Here is a 16,334-nt window from a genome sequence, read left to right on the forward strand (position 1 = left end):
TTTTTTGATATTGTTGGCAATGTTGGTATCTGGCTGTTTACATCACTGTCAGGTGAAAAGATTCTGATGACGTCAGAATCAGCAGGACAGTAAAGAGCAGGTAAATATGGAGAGGTCATCTTTTCACTGTGCAAAGAGCTCATGACACATGTCAAACCACCTACTACAAGAGATCAAGGCAGAAAGTCTTTCAGTCTCAAAGTATGAGCCAACTGACAGCTGATGCTGTACAACAAGAGCTGAGCAAAACTAAAAAACTACGTATCAATAACAAGTTTTGTGATTATGAAGTGACTAAAATACTTCAAGGATGGTCTTCTGCAGATGCTTTGAACACTGTGTGTGAGCAGTGAGGAAATACCAGGACTGGTACAACAAGAATGCTAACAATATAAAAAAGCGCTTGATGAAAAACGTTGTATGTAGTTGTTTGGATGCCTGATACGTACCTGAATTCAAGAAAACTACATTTTACACTCAGTCTAGATTGAGAACTATGTGCACATTTAGTGAAGCAATAATCAAAATCAGCTCCAAGCATCTTTAAATGAGATGTTTTTCTAAAATGTGTGAGAATTTTTCAATGTTCTTACAACAGTGTATCCCAGCAGACCCATTCTGTTTGGAAATGGCCTTCTGAAAGAAATGCAGCCAAAACTAAGGCAGGTGGCCTTCTCACTCAAAAAACTGCTAAAAAAAAATCCAGGACCTATGAAAAAGAAACCGATTAAGTGTCGCAGCATGCCACAGCGTAATCGTTAGCACCAAATACATTGCTTTGGAAGTTAAAAATGTGGTTCTATTGCTCTCAAGTAATAAGGCAACACGCCACAAAATTCCTACAGCTGGATGATATACTAGACCAAATAATTCAAATGCAGACCTCTAAAACCATTCATAATTTAAAACCATTAAAAAAGTTTTGTGACCTCTAGAGATGATTACCACTATTTACTGAGCTTCTTTTTCCTGCATCCTTCGCAGGTTCTGTTTATTTCTACTATACATTTCAATTCTCCCTCCCACAGTGCTCAGTGCATCTTTCAAGCCAGAGCCATCATTCTGCCTTTCAATCATCCCACAGGTATTTAGTGTATCTTCTGTCCTACTTATGTATATTCTCCTACTGCTGTCTTTATTTTTCCTTTCCATTTTAAATGATCACTTGTGCTATACACCTGTAATTCTCCAGACATCCACAGCCTATCTGCTTTTCCTCATTAGTTGGAACAGATTTTCAGTTGCTTCTTGATAACGTACTCTGCATTACATACATAGTGCCCCCGCACCATGTCCATTTATTTTCGCAAATGTCAGGAACTCAAAATTTGCCCCTGTAGGTCACTGCTGTTATTATGAAGCAGGTCTGCTAATCCCTCTACCCGTGCTGCCATTTGTCTCTCAGGATGGGATTCACCATGCCTAATCCCATCTACCTATAGATTGATGATTAAACTATGCTTCCTCAATAATGAACAGCAAATGATTCCCTCACTAAATTGATGAGATGGTTTGATCAACCTTCAGTGGCATCTATCCCTCACCAGCAACTACTCAATGAACCTAAATATTGAATGCAGACTAGATGTTTCCACTTTAAGCTAAGTTAGAAAATATGCATCAGTGCTGTAGAATCTCACCAAGGAGGATATACAAAGACACCATAATTTAGCACAACTTCTCTGCAATAAATATGGTTATACACTTGTACTATGCCAATAAAATGGCAAAATAAAGCAAAACCACTGATGGAAGACTCACACACAGTAGTTCTTTTCAAAATACCAGACACTCAACCACAATCATTTATAATTCTCCTTCACTCCTTACAGCAACAGGTCTAGCTAGATAAATTACACCTCTATATCGATTAACGCAGTTGCCTGATAAATATATGGAAGTACTTGCAATTTAATTTTTTGTGTTTTATTCTACATAACACGTTACATCTACATAATGCATGGAAGCATTCAGAATGCACTTGATATAGTCATGATTTTTTCCCCTTTTTCCCTCCACAGTTCCAAAGCTACTCAACAAAAGCTCCATATCTTTCATTTGTCAGCCATCTTCAATCCACTATGGGAAAAACATCCATTTTGCTATTATAAAATCTGGAAATACCTTGTGGGATCTACAACATCATAAGGTTACTGAATACTGCAGTAGCTCTTTGCAATGCTGCATACATTATTGTAATTATTTATTCATTCTCCAGATGTAACAAGTGGTAAGGTAAATCCCCTGAATCAGCAAGCTTCATTTTATAGTGCCAACTAATAGAATAATTTAGGAGGCACCTTCAGAGGTCACCTGTTCCAAGCTCTTGGCTCAAATCAGGTCCAACTAGACCAAGTTGCTCAGGACTTTGCCCAGTTGAGTCTTCAACACTTCCAAGGATGATTCCTCATTTGTATTAAATCTGTGTCCTACGGATCACACCACCGACAACTGTATTTATGGTACCTGCACACAGTAGCTTTCTATTTATTCTGCCTCCACTTTCATACTATTTCTAATAGCCTGGTCAAGAAAAGAAGTAAAACACTGGCAGTAAAAACAGAGCCACATGAAAATGGGTTAATGTGTCTGAAAACTTAATTCCATCAACTAGTCGGATCAAAAGACATTGTAGGTCCCCTCAAATGCTGTCAATAAATCCCTGTTCTGTTAACCACTGGTAAAACTCCCACTTCAAAAATATTCTACATGCTGTATGGTAAAAACACATAACATGTTATACTTGATTTTCCAATATAAAAGCACAGGTCTTGCAAGGATTCTTCAGTTTTTTATGAAGTTCTTTCAATTTTACAAGTATCTGAAATCATCTCTTGTCAGTTCATGGCAACAGTTCAAAGAAAAAATTTCACAGGAGTTTTCTGAATTCAAGAGTAATTTTCTACTTTTGAAGAAGTATTTTAAAAAAATTCTTCATTTTTCTAACAAAAGGAAGCCCAACCTGCACTGCTGTCTAGTAATTCATCTTACCTATACACATCCATATTTTGTTTTGCCTAGTTGAAGGCCTACTGAAATACTATTGCCTGCTCAGTCGCAAGAGATTCTGAAGTCCTCAGCATTCTGCACATTACTTGAAACATATAATTAAAGTTTCAAAAAATTAGGTGACAGTAGCAGCAGTGATTTCTTAAGAAGAAAGGAAGATCAAGAAATCTGTTTGAAACGTGCAATGAATACAGTATGGTCTGTGTTCATTTCAAGGGGTGTGTTACGCTGGCAATACATTATTTGGTAGCATTAAGCCAAAAAAATAGTGTACCTATTCACTGGTGTTAAAGCAGACAAGACAGCAAAGATATCAGCGGGTTTTCCTATGAAGAAACCACATCGAACAGCTTCAACTACAAAAAATTATATCAAGGTGTCTTGAGTAAGGACAGATGAAGCTGCCGAGTGTCTGACACACGGGACAGGGATGGCACCTCCTGAGAACGAGGCTCCTGGAGGCCTGATTTAAGACTGCAGCTCTTCTCTTATCCCAAAAGCTCTCTTATTTTCTCCTTATGCTTTATTGAACAGTACGTAGCTTCCAAAAAGATCATTCTGGTATGCTGTGTTCACTTCCAACACGATCTCTTGAATACAAGTCTTGTGCAATTGAAACCCGAGGTGAGGGGGGATAAGAAACCCAGTGAAAATCTCTATTACTTTTATAATCATAAAAGCCATGCATATATCCAGCACCTAACTCTATTGTAAACCCCACAAAGAAGAGTTTGGTGAAAAATAATGCATGAGATATCATTCACTACAATCTAGAACAGTTTTTAATACATAGTTTTGTAACGTGCGTTATGCTGTTTCAATGCTAAAGAGCAATACACATGCAACACTCTAACCACCTGATATGAAAAAAACAATCTGGTATCTTAAAAATGAAATCTGTTAAAAAAACCAACTATGATGCACACTTTAAAAGCCCATTAGACAAGTTAAGCAAGAAATGAGTAAACAGTAACTCAAAATCATGCCTTCACATTTCTAGACATTTTGCAGAATAAAATGGTTAACACAAAGATTGGATATTTTAACTTGCTTACTTCTCCAGTTAATATATTGCGCGATATCTCCTTCTATAGAATTTATCAAAGAAATCACTGTCGGTATGCTATTTTAATGATTATACTGTTCTTTTCTTGCTTGGAGAAAATGAGGTAATGAAAAAATAGTGAATTTCCCAAGGTATGAAACAGAAGTAGGATTGTCAAACAGACTTTCTGTTCAAACATTCACTCATTAATCAAAGGCAAAATTGCCATTTATTTTTAAAAAATAATAATAGAGGCATTTTTTATAACATGGGTCAAAATGCAAGTATTTATACCTGTAGAAACAGTAATTATAGTCTATATCATGTAAACCACTGCCAAGCACTACTATGCTTCTATTTTTGAGAACTGAAGGCTAGGGAGGATTAACTATTGAAATCAGTAGCAAGCTTGGCATGAACAGACATTTGAGCTGGCATGCAGCAACAATTATCTGCAAGGCTTTTAAAAAATACATATGGTATCAAACACCAAAAAATATTCTGCATTATTGTCACAGTCTGTTGGGAACAAGGAATATCTTCTTTGGGTTTTTATGTTTGATAAATATGTAGATGAACAAGAAATAAATTTTGTTGCAGGGAAAAAAAAAAATCTTTAACTGGATTACAGCAGTACCAGATATGGAAAACGTTAAAATGTTATTAAGGTAAGACATTTTAAAAAATTATAATCCTTTTCTGAGAATTAGACGTATGTTTGAACGCCTCTGCTGTGATTCATTTGAATTTGCTTCCTAATTACTGCAGCTATGTTTTTGTGTTTTGGTGTGCATAAATACATATTCCTATGTGATTATGGCCCACAGTAAAGCAAACAGTTAAACTTTCTGACATGGGGAAAAAAATAAAGATTTCAAAAGTGGCAAAAGAGTATCTACTCATTTCAAACACATGATTATCTTTCCATATTTCAAAAGGAAAGGCCTTTTGAGGCATAGAAATATGCATGTGAATAGAAACATATTGAAAAGTCTCAGCTTTCAGGTATAATGCTTTTCAGTTAGAAAGGTATAAGATGGGGGAACTTTCAATTTTCTCTGACACGCTTAAAGAGAGCTGAACATGCCACCAGCCTGGCATTATCATTTCTTTCCCCTCTCCCAGCTACTGATGGTTCACTACCACTTTTGCTAAGCTGTGTCGATATCCCAATTAAAAACTACAAAAGCAACAACAAGCCCCTCTGCAGCTGAGCTGGATCTATTTCATACCGAGTGGGTTATCTGACACGGAACTCATAAACAGGCTGAAAACCGGTTAAAACAGAATGCAAGAGAGAAGAAACCTTCACCTTGGAAGTATTAGTGTAAAAATGACAAATCATTTTTCCAGGAAGGATCTCACAAATACAGGAACTCAATGTCGTCTATTTCATTCCTTTTGAAGGAATGGGGACTCAGGAATTCTAAAGGAATCTGAGTAATGCTGAAGACAAACTGGTTTTGCTCTCTTTAAAGCAAAACCTCAGCTGAAAACAAGTTGTCACTAGGCTTGTCACCAGGTCCATTATTCTGATTCCCTTCCCCCTCTCTTCTGTTTTCCCCAGTTTTCTTTCTACAAACCTTACCGGTCATCTTGAACTTTGGGTTCCTTCCCCATGTTTCAAGCTAGTATTTCAGTTTCTGGGTAGTTTCATAGAATACAGAGGAATACAGAAGTCTGCCTTTGCGTATTGAATTCTCAATAGAGAAAAAAACGTGTACTTAACCTTTCACTGCTTCTGCAGCAAAGCCTGGGCCAAGCAGAGATCTGTGCCACAACTAACGTTATAAAAAAAAAAAAGTGGTATATCTTCCCCTCTCTGCAGTGGGCTTAAAACGTGGTCACATCCTAAGATTTTGGTTCAATTCTTACCATGACTGGACTCTCCCTGATGTTAAGAATATCAGCTCTAGCCACAACTACTCCTGGGCAGGACTTGATCTCTTGCACACGAAGAGCACAATACAATGAGATGAGAAAGATGATATACCGATATATCTATACCAGGAGCCAATACAGAGCACTGATTTCCTCAAGCACAGTGTGAACCATGTTCTTTACACAAGGCTTTCCCCCCAAACCAGCATTGCCTGTGCTTACCCTACAGAAACAAGGATTAAATCTGCTGTCCCTTTTCCCTATATGCACACGTACCCACACGGTGAAATGCCAAAACCTCACATGAAAAAGGCTGTGTGAGAATCATAGCTTATTGTTCAGTGATTCTAAAACAGCCTCAGAAAATCCACCAGCTGCCAGATGCAAGCTGCCCGAACCTAGTGCTGCATTTCAGCAGCTCCTCTGAGCAGAGCAGAGCCCTCTCTCCCACCAAAGGCCAAGTTATTAAGAAATTGTTTGTCGACTTAGATTGGATTGATCATTTGTTTCCCAAATTCCTTTTCCCATCATTTACTCATTATACGCCTCCTCCTGATGTAAGAGGACATTTATTAGCTTCTGCATTTATTGTGCTGGCAAATAGAGACATTGTGCAGCATTTCCTGGGGATTCTCTCATTTATCTATCGGTTATGAGACTAAAATATTTTTAGGGGCAGAAAAAATTAAAATATCACTTAGACTGACAGCAGTGAAAATTAAGCAGCTATATGCTTAGGAAGGCTATTTCTGCCTTTAGGTTTCCAAAACTATTTACAAAAAAAGCGTGGCAACATTTCACATAAAACTTATTGCTTTATAATGAGAAAAATTACTAAGTACTGCTTATGCTGGGCATAAAAGGGGGTGTTTTCATAGAATCATTTAGACTGGAAAAGACCCTTAAGATCCCTGAGTCCAGTTGTTAACCCAGCACTGCCAAGCCACCACTCAACCATGTCCCTAAGCAGCGCACCTACGTGTCTTTTAAATCCCTCCAGGGATGGTGACTCCACCGCCTCCCTGGGCAGCCTGTTCCGAGGCTCGACCACCCTTTCCGTGAAGACATTTTCCCTCACAGCCCATCTGACCCTGCCCTGGCGCCACCTGAGGCCGTTTCCTCTCGCCCTGTCACTTGTTCCCTGGGAGCAGAGACCGACCCCCCCTGCTGCAGCCTCCTCTCAGGCAGCTGTAGGGAGCCACCAGGTGCCCCTGCGCCCCCCCTCTGCAGGCTGACCCCCCCAGCTCCCCCCGCCGCCCCCCCCCAGCCCCTGCCCGGCTCTGGACACGCTCCAGCCCCTCTGCGTCCCCCCTGCCCTGAGGGGCCCGACCCTGAGCCCAGGCCCCGAGGGGCGGCCGCACCGGTGCCCAGCACAGGGGGACGGGCACTGCCCCGGCCCTGCCGGCCACAGCGCTTCTGACAGCGGCCAGGGCGCTGCTGGCCCCCTTGGCCACCTGGGCACGCTGGGGGCTCCTGCCCAGCGGCTGTGCCCAGCCCCCCCGGCCCTTTCCCCCGGGCAGTTCCCAGCCCCCTGCCCCCAGCCCCGCTGCCCCTCACACACTTGGCCTCGGCCCCCAGCCGGCTGTCATCGTTCTAAAGAGAAAGGGTGCTCAAAGAATATTTTAATGCGCATCACTGATACTTGTTTAAATGGGAAGTATACTTAAATTACATACTTCTTGGGTTTAAATGCAATTGCACGAAGGACAGAGAACAGAAAACAAGTGAAAACAGGTCTGTATTCCCCTTCCTTACATCCAATGTTCAGCTTCCTCAGAAGTAAAATTACTGGACAATTTAAAAAAAAGTGTGAATATATAGTAAAACGACAAATATGTTTAAGGGAAAATATTTCTATCAGATTCCCAGGAAACCGAAAGAGACTAAATGTTTATTCCTGTGGAATTACTCCAAATATCAATATAACCAGCAAAATCTCTAGAAGGTATCCTAAAAATTCAGTATTTTACTTCTCCAGTGGTTAAGTCTGGAGCTGCAGTATTTTCTAAATATGTTACATTGACAAAGAAATCCAAGAAAACTATCTCACCAAGTGCTGTTTTAATATAGTGTTAACTTAGTACAGTATTTGTTCCCAAACTTCAGTTTCTGTGAAGGAAAGAGGGTGGGAGGAGGGAATAGACTGGTGAAATGAAAGCTGCTTATTCATTAGCTACCCATATGTTAAAACATTTTGCCATATATGAAATGCGATAAACACTGTCTTTTAACACTGAAATGACAAATTTCTTTGATTTGTTCCATTTTGCATATTAAAAAAAATTTGTCTTTCACAATACTTTGCTCCTTTAAAAGGGGAAGGGGGAAAAGTGCAGCTCAAACTATAAATGAAAACAAATGCAGACACATTCACTAAGGGTGACTTAGGCAATACTGACATGTTTATGTTTAACTGTATGCATCCACTAATTTGTATTAATAAAAGTGAGCGGTGCTGGATGAACAACCTGCTTAGCGTCATTAGGATCCGGCACGTGCTTTTGTGGGAAAGCCATCCCACAGGAGAGACGCTTTTGCTCCCACGCCACAGGTCCTGTTCACTGTAATTTCCAGTCCTTCCATCAGACAAGGCAAGCAATGGCAGGGGAAAGGCGTTAGCCAGCCCTCCTGACAACACAATTTTGGACATGGGATTAAACAAGAGGGAGACCAAAGGAGCTGCCCAACATGATGCTTTTTGACTGCTTTGGTTTTCCATATTGCCTCTTATGTTCCCGCTCCCATCAGTTTATCCTCATCTATATTTTTTATTTGTAGGAAGAACATATATACGTGTTCAGACTTCACAAGCACCAAGATTCAAGTGACTTTAACACAACTGAAACACTCTCACAGAAAAATAATGATTAGCAATGAGCAGTTATCATGGAACTGTAAATAAACTCCTATTCTTAAAGTACAGTAGAAGGTCAGTAAATGCTGAGATCCAGAGCAGTGATAATTGTATAACGGAAGAAAAGTTAAGAAAAAAAAAAAAAAAGAAAAAATAGAATTCAAGGTATGAGGACTTAAAAGCTGCAGGAATAGAAATGGCTTTTTTGAAAAAAAAAGTATTATAAAACTACATGATATTGGATAAACATATAAAATAGCCAATTCCTGGAAAATATTATTTCTCTGTTTCTTGGGTTAGTAAATCCTCTATTAACTACCAAAATCTCCAAAAGTTTGAATTTTAGAGGTTTTGAGCATCCCCTTTTCCGAGCATACCTCTGCATAACACAGACAGTGCAACTGCACCTCAAAAAAACACCTTCCCCTGTACCTCAGAAAATGTCAGTGCCAAAATTCTGTAGGGAATGACACTGGGGCATCCTATAGGCAGAAAGAGAGACTTCAGGACAAGTTTAAAATGGCATTTTAGGACAAAAGGCATAATGAAATATAGCAAGAAGACTGGAGGGAAAATATCAGAGTCAGTTCTAGCCAGTGATACAAGAAAAAAAATTACAGAAGCTGCTCAGGAAAAGAAAGTTGTAAGAAATGGACTGCAAACAGCCTATATGAAAACAGTAGTTACACATTAAAAGCTGTCAAGTATCTTACTGCACATGGGGGAAAAGCTTGGAATATTAGTTATTGCACTATTTTTGGTCTCCATTTATATAAAGACACACACAGAGAATGGAAAAAAATAATCTATAAACAAACATTTAGAGAAACATCGATACCTACTATTCAGCGTGGAACAACTCCTTATTTTGTTATTAAGCAGCATTTCAGCACTGCTATTGATTGGACATGTGATAGTGAAAGATGAGACCAAACCAGGTATTTTTAATGGGAAGATGTCTCAGATGAAGACATCACGCTTATTTGGCAGCCTTAGAGAAAAAAAATAATATGGGTGAGATGCGTATTTAAAAACAAACAGCTACTTATTCATAAATGGTAAATAAAAGATAAAGAGCAGAAAAAAATAAAACTAAGGCTTAAAAAACAATTGTTCAGAATAATGATTGTGGCTCAGCAAGATACGGAGGTAGTGCATTAATGCAGCATTCCAGTCAGAAGGCTACAGCTCAGTTTATGTCAATCAGGTTGAGGTTTCAGATATTGTAATTGGTAGCAAGTTTCCTAATCTCAACCTGCCAGGCAAGAAGCATTCAACAAAAGCTCTGTCCCCAAAATATAATGAAATTTGAAGACAGAAATTTTCTAATATTGGCAACATGAAGCAAGATCACAGGTTGGGTTGACAGCTTTATTATGCTAAACTGACAAAAACATTACGCTCTGGTCCGTACTAAAAAGGGTGGTTTTCATGAGCAGTATGGAAATACAAAGCACTGGGAAACTCTGATGAACTCCTACTTTTATCTCATTGGTGCAGCATATGAGCTCGGACATAGAAAAGTCTCCTGGCCCAAGTACAAAATGAGAAATTAATATATCTTGATTTTATACTCTAGTCTCCTGCTGCACCAATTTGGGGAAAACTGCAAAAACCCACTGTCGCAGCTGAATAGCCATTTAAGAAAAAAAGATATCAAAAACTTGACAGAAATAATACAACTCATTAACAATGATATGATACGCAGTAGAATTCATCAAATGAAAGCCATAATATATTTTATCACTTCTGAAAAGCATTTGGAAATGGAGTTAATGTATTGATATACAGGAGGTGTATGTTTAGTGTGTGTGTGCATGTATATATATTTGATATGGGGAGGGAGAGAGAGAGAAATAGATAGCCAGCCAGATAAACAGAAGAAGAAAAAAACAGTGGGAACATCTCAGAAACAGAAGCGGGGGTAGGAATGATAAACTGTTTTTTTTCCAACCACGGATATTTAGAGACTGCTGCTGTAATGACTGGCTAAAATTAAAAATGACTGTTAATACAACATAGGCATACTAGTATTTAAAGAGAGGGAAGGTCTACAAACTGCCATTCAGCAAGCCTTTTCTGAAGTACAGCAGTTTGGTTAGGTCAAAGACAACACAGACATTACTGGAAGCATCAGTTTAAACAGCAGAAGAAAGAAAAAGAGCAAGCAGTTTTAGCTGTACCACATTTAAAAAATTCACTTCTCCAGACAGAGGACTATGAAGCATCTCCATGGAGGCAAACTGGAGAAACTGTGAAAGTTGGGGAAGTTATAAAAGATTCCTTTACAGGCCCTGTTCTCAAAAAAGATGTTGGCAATATACGTTAAAGCTGCTGCCCAAAGACTGCTTAATTATCCATGGTAAGGAAGATGGAAAATATAAAGCAAGTGTAGAACACAGTGATTATTTCTGTTGCTATACACTATGTTTTGAACAGAAATCTGTTTGAGCAGCATTTTGTTATTGCAATGGACAATTCTTAAAAACCTGTGTCCAACAAAGCACACATACACTGCACTTAATCGACAAGCACAACTTAGCAAGTCTGTCAGCTCTCTGTCAGCTCTGCGCTGGAGCTAATTCCATTTCTTCATGGGAACAATGACAAAAGGTTTGCTGAGCTTTCCTTGTGTCTCCTCTAAATGTTCAGTACATACTATCATCAGCCAAACGCATTTCCTACTTTGCTGGATCCAGCCTCAAGTCTCAAAGTGCTGTACCTACATCACTGTTACGTGATTTTGAAAGACATGGAAGAATGCAAGTACAAACGTGTGGAGAGTAAACATGTTTGCTCTAGCAAATACAAACTTCTAAACAGAAAAGGTGAGAGCAGAATCATCCTCTGGTTATAAAATTCTTGCTGATACAATCATGCAAGATCGAAGAAAGTAAACAGACTGATAAAACAAATACAAACAAAAGCCTTTAAACTGCTAAAATATGTTGTGGCAAATAAAAATGTCTGTAGTTATTATACTGCTTTATAAGAGTCCCCCTCTGTTATCTACATCTTGCAAACCACAGTTTACAAAAACCATGGCAAACAGATTCTGATTATTTAGTTGTTGAGATTTGAAAAGGTAAACAAGACTCTGAAGCATCTGAACAAATGTGGAAGTCACATTGTTTGCATCTTAGCACTTATGTTCATTATAAACACCTACAAAAAGCCAGTACTTGGCTGTGAAGCTGAACTGTATATCATCTCCTTTTCTGAGCACTGGGGCTATCACTGCAAAGCACGTTGGTCCATTCTAAGCCTTGAATAGAAAAAAGGAAGAGATCATTAAATTATAATTTCCCCACACAATTGGTGTAAGCATTTCTTACCAACAGGATTAGTATGAAAGCAAGATCCCAGAATAAAGCTGCTCAGCACTGAGGATGGCAGTTTAGTGTCTAGTAAATTTGATTTCTCTGAAAATCCTGACACATCATAATAGCAAAATCCTATTTACTGTAGCAAGCAGGATGGATAATACTATTTAACACCTGGTATAGTATGTGCCATGAGCTCACAGCTTTGTGCTCTGTGTGCTCATCTTAACTTAAGGTTAATGCTCCTTGACAGTCTACATGGTAAGTAGAATCCCCAAATTAAGTGCCAAATCTACGATCTGCAAATCCTTCCTCAAAATTTAAGTCATGAAAAAATGGATGCAGAGAAAAGTATCACATCTCCAGAACTTATGTCTATATTCTCAGGCTCTGATCAGGGCAGTAAGCCCTGTATGGTGCAGGAGTCTACCTGCACAAAGGCCACTAAAGTCAGCAAGGACATGAACAGAAATTACAGAATCAGCAAGGAAGAACTATCAGGGCAGCAACTTGCTGACTGCTGTATCCGTAGTATATCTAACATAACGGTGAAACCTCTAAATGCTGACAGAATCATAGAATCATGGCATTGTTTAGGTTGGAAAAGACCTTTAAGATCATTGAGTCCAAGCGTTAATCCAGCACTGCCAAGCCCACCACTGAACCACGTCCCTAGGCATTGTATCTACACATTTTATCAATCCCTCCAGGGATGGTGACTCCGTCTCCGCCCTGGGCAGCCTGTTCCAGTGCTTGACTACCCTTTCTGTGAAGAAGTTTTTCCTAATATCCAATCTAAACCTTCCCTGGCACAATTTGAGGCCGTTTCCTCTTGTCCTGTCACTTGTTACTTGGGAGCAGAGACCGACCCCCACCTGCTGCAGCCTCCTCTCAGGGAGCTGTAGGGAGCAAGAAGGTCCCCCCTAAGCTTCTTTTCTCCAGGCTGACCCCCCACAGTTCCCTCAGCTGCTCCCCATCAGCCTTGTGCTCTAGTTTAATTTTATTACCTTACACCATATGCATATTCACATGCATATTACTCAGTACTTACTGAAAGTATTTCCACGAAACTCGCAAACATAGAAACTTAGCTCAAATAAGAAATATCCTGATCAATACGGAGATACATCTCTTGCTCATTCACACTGATAAACTAAGTAGTTGTGTCATACAGCAGTGTATTAAAATTAATTTCCTTCTGCTCCTATGACTAGGGGCATGATTCTCCTAATGATGCGTAATAGTATTATGAAGCAGTGTAACATGAAAATAGTTGGATTTGCTGAAGAAAATTTGAACTAGGCAGAGCTGCATTATTCTCAAACTGACAGCAGCCCGCACAGACACAGCTCACTGTGACTGCCTGTATGATGGCAAAACTATAAGCAGGAGGAGGAGAGGATCTAGTCATCTTTCCTTCATATCAAAAATTCTAAAGCAAAAGCAACTGGGTGAAGGAACAACAGGGTGTCGTTCAGCTCTGTAGACAAAATGAAAACAACTTTTGATGTTGACCAGAACCTACAGATAACAGCAACATTAGAGGTGCAAAGATGGTTATGAAGTCTACAGCCACTGTGGCTTGGAATGGACATTGAAACTGGTGACACAATGCAGGCATGGTGGACGTGGAGGAGCTGAACAGAACAGTGATGAATACAACAGGACAGAAGTGTCACAGTGTGGATACACACACCAGAGAGTGTTAGAGAAAGAGGTCGTAGGATTCTTCTTCCAGGTAGTAAGCTGCTCAGTCTGCCCAAGATCTTAGTTCTCTTTTTTCTTGCTCTGCTACTTCAAAAGAAAAATAAAATAGTTTTAAAATACCACTAATGCCACCTCATTATAGTAAATAATTAAGACAACATAGGGTACACATATGTCAGTGATTTGAATACTGCTATCTCAGGGGTTTTTTTTACTGTAGTCAAGAAGCACCATTAGCCTGTAAGCAGACAAAGAAAAACACTGTCAAATTTTCCTCAAAGCTTAATGTGCAAACTCTTAAATAACAGCTTTACATCCTAGTCAGATATACAGTATGAGAAGGTTATTCTTTAACTCCTTTGTTAAACTATCTCATTTTGCTTTGATGCTGTGGAGCATGTAATAACTCATAGCTTATGTGCTATCTTTGACCTAGAAACACTGGCAGCTGTTAGGGGAATCGCTCAGTTTTTGGAAAGTATCAAAAGGTTTTTAGCACATAAACCAAATTTATGAACAGATATTGCCCTGGAGAATAGAATTGTTTATGTTTTAGTATCACAGCTGTCACTGGTGCACAGTTATCTTGTCCTGTATTAATCCCCTGAAAAGGTTGAGCATCTTCACTCAGTCACTGAAATATTTTATAATTGACAGACTTCATCTGGCACTGAATATGTATAATAATTTTCTCCATAAAGAGCATACTGTGCTGACACTAATCTGTTTTGTTGTCGTCTCCCCTTATTATCAATGTCTGCATTGTTTTTTCAGCAGCATTGAAGAACACAAATAGGAAGCTTCTAATTGAAAAAGCTAAGTAATCAAAAAGCCAATTAATCATACAGATGAGCTCTGACACTCAATGATGCAACAGACAGAAATACCACATTCATATAACTGAAGTATTTTTGAAGTGTGCTTATTTGATGTAAGAATGATCTGAGAATGTAATTAGCATTCTTTGTCACAGGTGATAGACTCACATTGCACATTCCTTCATACTGACATTACTTCTCTGAGCTCTACTAACTCTGCTCCCATCCCACCTCCCCTTCTGCTCTTTTCTCTGCTGAACAGCCCATGCTCTGATTTTGTGTACCTTTCACTGAAATCAGGACAAGTTTAGGAACAAATAAGCAGCCTATTATTGTACTCTGTAATTTCCAGAACGTTAGGCCTTTCCAGACCTTCCTTTTTTCTTAAAGCTCTATTTCCATCCCAGTGCTCAAAAATCACCAATACAGAATCTCACAAATGACCTTAATAACAGCTGCAGCCTCAGTGAAGCTGGGATTGCAGGAGACATGACCTCTCCGCTTTTGCAGGTTTTCATTCTGTAATCTCCACATCTCTGATAAAGTTCAAAGTCAGATTTTGAGCACTGAGTTCACCTCCTTTCAGAGCTTGAACAACTCTCTTTTTTTTGGTGTGGAAGAGGTATGCACATCCACTTTGAAAACCAACCGGATGACAACTTGGCAAAGCAAAGGTTTCTTAGCGTACAAATAGAAAGTCAGAATGAAAAGACAAGCCTTAATATTATGAGAACTCCACTCTGAAGACAGAGCAAACATTGTCCATGGCATAAGACAGTCAATTCAGAACCACCTGTTGTAGTCCTGGAGACTTCCAAGTACGAGAAGAGAAAGCAAGACATGGCAGAGTTCACCTATTTCACATCACTTGGGGGATGACACTTCAGTGGTACTCAAATACAGCTATTTATAGTTCATTATCTCACTTGCACACAGCAATTCACACACATGTTAAAACATGATTCCCCATTGGAAGTCTTCACTTAACAGAAGCAAGCAAAGGCACCGTACCAGTGACCTACTTTAATGTGAAAAATGACTAAGAATAAAATCTTATTCACTGCATAGCACCTTAAAAAGGTAAAAGAAAAGCTTTCCAACAAAGAATCATGGTTTATCACACAGCCTTCACCATAAATTACTCCAATACTACTTGAACTGTCATGATAAAATGGAAGGCTGATGACTAAGAGCAGAGGTACAACTGCCCTGTAAGAAGCCAGTTTGGATGAGACAATGCAGATGCTTTTTCCCCTAACACCAGACAATTATTTGAGAATAAGGAAGGTATTCTGTGGGGATTTTTTTTGAAGGATCTTAATTTTTAACTGCTTAAATAATGCACCATTTTAGAATCATTAAACTAATTTACTCTCATCTTTTCAAACCATTTTTCATTGCCAAGAACATGGACTTCATTAATGTCATCTTTAAAATGGCAGGACAAAACACTGAGACAGTATCTGATATGCCCTCTATTTAAAATATTCATTAAGACCAATTATACACACTGATAATTCATGCAACATGCTCTTCTTCCTAATCCATAAAAACAAGGCGTTTTCTTCTATCTTACTAAGCTGCAAAAATGAATATATATCTTCTTCGGATCATTTTCAAATTTAACTAAAAAAATTCCAAATTAATCAAGAAGAGGTGGGCTCAGGAAGAAGGCACAGGGGTAAAGGAGGCAAATA

General features: G+C 39.0%; 1 protein-coding gene across 4 annotated transcripts in view; it reads right to left on the reverse strand.

Moving 5' to 3' along the window:
- CHCHD3 (coiled-coil-helix-coiled-coil-helix domain containing 3) overlaps window positions 1-16,334 on the reverse strand; it is a 163,671-nt gene that overhangs the window by 41,902 nt on the left and 105,435 nt on the right. The window lies entirely within an intron of this gene.

The sequence above is a fragment of the Falco rusticolus genome, chromosome 5 (assembly GCF_015220075.1).
Source record: "Falco rusticolus isolate bFalRus1 chromosome 5, bFalRus1.pri, whole genome shotgun sequence".
NCBI classification, from domain to species: domain Eukaryota; kingdom Metazoa; phylum Chordata; class Aves; order Falconiformes; family Falconidae; genus Falco; species Falco rusticolus.